Consider the following 7,500-nt stretch of genomic DNA (forward strand, 5'->3'; position numbering starts at 1 on the left):
TAATTTCCATTTCGCATATACATATATATATATATATGTATGTATATCTCTGTGTGTGTGTGTGTGTGTGTGTATGTGTGTATAATGTATCTAACCTACATTATGACTTTTAATTCGAAATATATAAAGAAAATTTGTCGAACATATCTTGTCGAATGTTCGTTCGCGAGAATAACAACAATGGCATCCGATTCGTAAGTTCAAATACAGCTGCTAACGCTTAGCACACGCGGTACGACGTGTAACAGGTTCCTTACGTTTCTCTCTTTCTCTCCCTCTCCCTCTCTCTATCACTCTGTCTCTGTCTCTCTCTTTCTACATATATATATATATATATATATATATATATATATATATATATATCTTTCCTTTTCAAGACTATCCTTTTCTTCTTCAAGGTGAACTCAAAAGAGTCTTCGCCGTCGTCGATCATACGGATCGTCGGCTTTGATATACAACGATTTAAAGGGATCATCCATGTTTCTTAAGAATGCCTTCAAGATAAACACGTGCATCTAATTTTTCATCTCATCATTCACAATAAATGGATGGATATAAGTTGATATATATATATATATAAAGATTCACACGTACTCGTTAGAATCTTTATTTAAGTCATTGTTTTTTCGAGAAGAAAAAGGCAAAAAAAAAAAAAAAAAAGAAAAGAGAGAGAGGAAAAAAAAGCAAAAAAAAAAAAGGGAAAACAACGGAAATAATACTTCGAAGAAACTTTCGATGATTTTTCTCATTTATTCTCCTTTAACACTTTCTAACGAAAGAAACAACATTACCTCGATTATTCCTCGGTATGCGTGTTTCTTTTCCGTAAAGCTTTTTGCATTGGAAAACTTTCAGCCAATTTTTTTTTATTCTAACGCAATCTTCTTTCCACATGAACTTGATAAAGTTTTAACGATAACAGGAGATGGGGAGGGATGGAGGGAGGGAAGACTTATCTAATAGCCGAAACACGTTGATACGTTGATACGTTAGATTTCTTGCTCTTCTCTTTATAAGCTATAAGATAATAAATAAACAGATAGCTATGTATACGAAGAAGAAAAAAAAAAAAGAGAGAGAGAGAGAGAGAGAGAGAGAGAGAGAGAGAGACATAACGATCATAAAATTTTCAAACTAAAAGTTGATTTTCTTTATGAGCTCTTCGCTCCCACCTCTTTTCTCTCTTTCTCTCTCTTTCTCCCTCTCCTTCTCTCTCTCTCTCTCTCTCCCTTCCTCTCTCTCTCTCTCTCTCTCTTTCTCTCTCTCTCTATTTCTCCAATAAATACCGCGAATTGGAAATTTTTGTTGATTCGCGAAATGTACAGGATGGTATATGTACGTATATAGATCAGTTTTACAAATAAAATCTCAATCTAATTTTAGAATAGATAGATAGATTTTCCCGATGAAATTTTACGAATATAGGCTGAAACAGCTGTACGCTCTACTTGACCCTCGTCAAGAACGAGTCCATTCGAGTGAACTCGACGATGGTGACGACGGACACTACGATGACAGCGACGACGGACAACGACGTTGCGATTTCTCTCTCTCTCTCTCTCTCTCTCTTGCTTTTTCTCTTCTTCCTTTTTCTTTCTTTTTCTTCATACATATATAACGACGTAAATGCACCTCACGTATGTATATACATTTACTCAATACGTACGTACGTATACAAGTTATATGTGCAGGTAGAGTGAAGGCTACTACTACTACTACTACTATTACTACTACTATTACTATTTCTACTATTAAACCAAATTCACTTGAAATTTTTTAATGTACGTTTCAAATGTGGAAAAACAAAAAATCCAGCCTTTTTTCCTTCTCAATTTATATTATCTCGTGTCTCTTGCGAGAGAATAAAGTTTCCACGAGAAAAGTATCGAGAGGAAGAAGAAAAAAAAAGGATAGAAAATAGAAAAAGGGATAGAGAGGAGAGGGGAAGGAAGAGAAAAAAGAAAAAGAGAAGATAAAAAAGAGAGACACCACACAAAGATAGACTGACTCTTACCTTTGAAGTTTTTACGAAAAATTTTTTACGTCGAGACAATTTCGACGAGGATAATTACGCGTTAAACGTTTATGTCGAAAAGACCAGTACTATACGAGACAATATAAAAACGAATATATTATCTTACGGAATAATTTAGCGATGTGAGAAAAAAAAAAACAAAAACAAAAACAAAAACAAAAATAAAAATAAAAAAGATAAAATATGAAAAGAAAAAAGAAAAGAAAACCCAAAGAGGAAAGAAAACAAAGAGAGAGAGAGAGAGAATGAGAGAGTGAGAGAGAGAGAGAGAGAGAGAGAGAGAGAGAGAGAGAGAGAGACGAAAAATGATATGGAAGTGTGCACTTTGCACTTACGTGCGAGTAAAGAGAGAGAGAGAGAGGGAGAGAGATTCTCTCGTTATAAAGTAGAAAAATAGAAAAAGAAGAACTCGAAAAATAATATACACATATATATATATATATCGCAAAGAATGAAAAGAAGAAAAACGTGTTTACTCACACACTTCTTTGTCGGCGATACGCCGGAACAACTCGTAGCTGACTTCACGTTGTCGATCGAAATCGTTGGAGAGGCGGCGGGTGCGTGTGCGTTCGCACCGGTCGAGACGAGCCACTTGTAAATGTCTCTTTCTTTCTTTCTTTCTTTCTTTCTTTCTTTCTTTCTTTCTTTCTTTCTTTCTTTCTATCTATCTATCTATCTCTCTCTCTCACTCACTCTCTTTCTCTCTTTCTTTCACTCTCTCTTTCTCACACACACTCTTCTCTTTCTCTCTCTCTCTCTCTCTCACTCTCTCTTCAACTTTATCCTTCGTAAATGGTCTGAAAAAAGAACCTTCGATCGTTGAACATAAAACGTTTATAAATGAATTTTAATGATCGTAAATCGTATTATCGAAAAATCGAAAGATCGTATAATCGAAAAATCTCTCACAAATCCGGAATAAAATCTAATAAAGATGACGATGACGATAACGATGATGATGATGATGATGAAGAAAAAGAATTAAAAAAAAAGAATTAAGAAGAAAAAGAACACGACGATGTATGTATTCGACGACTATGACGACTATGTAAGAATAAAACGTTTATTCACATCGGTAGATCGATCGATCTCGTTTATACATATAACTTTTACTCGTATACGATTTCACGATAGTAACGCTCGTTCGTTCCTTCGTTCGTTCGTTCGTTCGTTCGTTAGTTAGTTCCTCTTCACTTCGGGTTTTCTCTTTGGAGCGCCTACGGTACGCGCGCGCACTTACACTATCGCGCGCGCACTCACTCAACAACACACTACTGCCTTACGTATAGATGTATATGTATGTGTGTGTATATATATATATACACGTATCTATCGATAGGAGGAAAAAATACGCGCAACCTAACGGAATGACATTCGAACCGTACGGTGGTTCTGATACAACTGAAGGTAGTCGGAGTCTCGCGCTGATCGAGCCACCACTCTCGCGCATATCCCCACCCTATCTTCGTTTACCCCCACCATTCTCACAACCCACGACCGTTCCGTCTTCTTTTGCATATGGCGGACTGACTGTTGTCGGTTCCCCGCCCAATCCGCGCGCACGATCTTTCTTTCTCTCTTTCATCTCTTTTTTCTTTCTTTCCTTCTTTCCTTCCTTCTCTTTCCTTTCCTTTTCTTTTCTTTTCTTTTTTTCTTTCTTTCTGTCTTTCTTTTTCTTTCTTCACATCATTCGTTCTTGTTCTTTTTTTTCCTTTTTTCTTTTTTTCTTTTTCTTTTTTTTCTTTTTTTTTTTTCTTTCTTATTCTCATCGTCGAATCTCTTCATACACTCTCTTCTCAAAACATTTTTCTCTTTTTACGACGTGAGAATATAGTTGCGCTTTTGAAAAATGCCATCCATACGGACGACGTCGTTTTTTTTTCTTTTTTCTTTTTTTTTTTCTTTCTTTTTTCTTTTTTTTCTTTTTTTAAGACCACGAAAATATTACCAATCGACTATTTACGGAATTTAAATAGCATACGTATGGGCTTATCTATTCGCGCATTGCTTTAGAACGCAAACGGTGGCACTTTGGAGCCGAGCATTTCCAAGCTAAACAGGCTTATAAAAATAAAGTTTAAGATACTTGCGATAGATGGTATGGCGAGGAGGTGGCTCCTCGGTGCAATCGTTTTCCTAATGCTTTAAAACTTTACGTACGACTCTATATCTCTGTCGTTTAATATCTTACTACGTTATATATAATTACATTTTCGTTTAACATAAAAGTTGCGTAATGATCAATTTGATTCCGAGATTATAATATGCGCTCGTGAATAGAATTTATTACGTGAAATTCGAGCGATTTGTAATGATATATAAGTGGTGGGGGAGGATAGGCGCGCAATTACGAATCATCATCATCCATCGGTATTGCAGACGGCCGCGTGAACAAACAAACATTTCGGCACTTTCGATAAGGTACAACGTGCTATGCTAAAAAAAGAAACGTTTCTCTTTCCTTGCGTTCCAAGAGAGAAGTATGAATAATTTCGTAGAATAGGAATCCGAAATAAATTTCGGATATGTCTCGAAGGTTCGAAGAAATTATGATATAACCAACTGGCTTCCGTCCTTTTTTCTTTTTTCATTTTATTGTACCAAAAAATTGCATCTTGTTCGATCATCGTTAATTTAATATAATATATATATTTATAATTTTATATATATATATATACTTTTTTTTTTGTTATATCTTATTTATAATAAATACTTTTATAGAGTAGTGTAGTGTTCATGTTGTCGCTCTTTATTGTGTTGCCATGAGAACGCGGAATCAGCGAGTTTCTTTCAATCGTCGTCGTTATGCTAGCTAGAAAAAATGTCCTGCAATCGATCGGACTTTTAAAAGTCGTTTTTACGTTTTCTTTTTTTTTTTTTATTTTTTTCCCTCTTACTTTAGTTTCTAACGTATGATTAATCTTATTAATTGGACACGCTGAATGATACGCGTCCCATTTAGATTAATAAATATCATCGATTCAAGAATCGATGGGATATATATTTTTTAAACGCCTTCTTTTTTCTTCTTTTTTTTTTTGGTTTTTTTTTTTTTTCTTTTTTTTGAACGAGAACGTTCAAGGGCGAATTAGATTGTTATCGGATTCTCTCTCACATTTCTTCGATAATGCGAGCATTCGGACAGAGACGATTTGTATTTACATAATTTAAAACAATATATGTAGGTATAACTCTAAGAAAATTTAATAATTATCTTAAGACTCTGATCGGCTCAAGTCGGTTCGCTTATTGTCTTACAATTTTTATAAAGGACCATAATCTTACGTATATACACATATATATATATACATATATATATATATATATGTATATGTATATGTATATATATTTTTAAAGATCGGTTTAATCGAATTCAGGATCAAGTTGCGTATATACGCTAGCGCATATTCATACGTTCGTATAAATAAATAAATAAATAAATAAATATGTCCGAGTATCGAGAGAAAAAAGCAACCGATTTGAACTGATCAAGACTTTTAACAAGTCAAAAGCGGTAGAGCTAATTATCGCGTACCGTAAGAAAATATATACCTCTACAGACACCAATAATTCGATCTCACGATTGTAGGGTGAAACGCTTAAACGTCCTTCGAAAAAAACGTTTAATCGTTTACGCTGATAGCTCAACGTACTCAACGAACAATTTAAGTGCTTCACTATATATATATATATATATAAATATATACATATATATGTGTATATATATATATCATTTTACAAAGCCATTTTCAATTTTTCCTCAATTTCCTGCAAACTCTGTGACGATTATTCCTACGTATTTATATATCGTAACATATATCGATTCTTCTTTATTCCTTGTGAATCGTTCGATTAAGCGTGACATCGTTCCGAGATTTGATGAGTCCAATTGAACACATTGTCTAAACGATCTCGTTAACACTTTGCGAGATGACATTAATATTATTATTATTATTATTATTATTATTATTATTATTATTATTTCGATTTAATTTTCATTAACGCTCGATCAACGATTCGTTTTATCAATTTCTATTGGCTCCTATCGGAATCTAAGTACAGATTTTGATATATTCAAGAATATTTTTTTTTTCTTTTATTTTTATTTTCCTTTTTTTTTCCTTTTTTTCTTTTTTCCTTTTTTTGCTTTTATTTCCGTGAAAAAAAAAAAGAAAAGAAAAAAAAAGAAAAAGAAGAATAACAAACGCGAAGACATTACGTTACGGAAAAGAGGAAAATTCTACTGTAATGTATCTAACGAAATTACTATTTCAGCAGAGACATATGAAATTAGATAGTTATTATCTTCATCTCGTTATTCAACGTTCTTCTTATTCCTTGACATTAGAAGCATCTCTCTCTCTCTCTCTCTCTCTCTCTCTCTCTCTCTCTCTTTCTCTCTCTCTCTCTCTTTTCTCTCTCTCTCTCTCTCTATATATATATATATATATATTCGTTAATAAATCAAAAATGTCTACTATATTTTGCTTAAGGAGTAAGATTTTCTCTGTATACTGACATCGTCGGACGAGAAAATATATCTCTATGCTTTTTGACTGGTCAAATTGCACTTAACGAAAATCGGTAAAATTTTCTTTGCGACGTGTACACGCATAACACGTAGACACGCGTATACATATGCACGCACATACATACATACATACATACACAGACAAACACGCGCACACACACACACATACACACATACAGACACATTTTTCTCTTAGTAATATTATAAGTACAAGATAGTTTGAAATTTCTGTTGGCTCGACAAAAATAAAACGTAAGAACAATTATCTCTTTATAGTTTTTAAATGAGGAGAGCAAAAGAGAAAAAATGGAAAGAAAAAGTGAAAGAGAAAAATGGGTAGAAAAAAAAAGATTCCGTGTCGCGATGGATGCCAATTATAATTCTTCATACAGTATATATATATATATATATATATATATATATATATATATATATATATAAACTTTTAACATAACTTCAATTTAATTGAAAATAATTATACAAAGACCATAACGTCTCTCGATGTCTTGACATCCATTACGATTTTTTACATACACTGTTTCTCATTCTCCTGATTTAAAATTATTGATCATTCATATCTCTAAGTCATTTAGGCTGACATAATGCGATGTTCTCTGCGTATCCCATCGGATCAGATATATCAGCAAAATTTTGCATAAGGTAAGAAAAAACCAATTAACATAAGGAAGGTAAGGATTGCTTAAAGATTAAAACGTAATATTATTACGGCGGAGGGATGAGAGGGAATGTAATGGAATGATAGTGGGGGGGAAGTGCGTAGAGGGAACGGGGGCGGCATCGTTTTCATTGGATAACTGTATAGAACTAGTTTCAATCATATCTCGATCATATTTGCAATGTCGCACATTTAAAATTCAAATCGACTATTACTGCGATTATATATGTATGAAACGTATGACAATTCATATAC

General features: G+C 33.5%; 1 protein-coding gene across 2 annotated transcripts in view; it reads right to left on the reverse strand.

The window, feature by feature from the left end:
• LOC118441015 (inositol 1,4,5-trisphosphate receptor-like) overlaps positions 1-3,724 on the reverse strand; it is a 33,706-nt gene extending 29,982 nt beyond the window's left edge. The window contains exon 1 of one of the 2 annotated variants that reach the window (XM_085657603.1): positions 2,516-3,724. The gene's annotated coding sequence lies outside the window, so the exon portion shown is untranslated. The remainder of the gene's footprint in view (positions 1-2,515) is intronic. The other variant, XM_085657604.1, reaches the window with a different exon arrangement.
• Positions 3,725-7,500: the final 3,776 nt, after the last annotated feature.

This window comes from Vespa mandarinia, chromosome 6, assembly GCF_050613455.1.
Source record: "Vespa mandarinia isolate Hongniang chromosome 6, ASM5061345v1, whole genome shotgun sequence".
Lineage (NCBI taxonomy): Eukaryota > Metazoa > Arthropoda > Insecta > Hymenoptera > Vespidae > Vespa > Vespa mandarinia.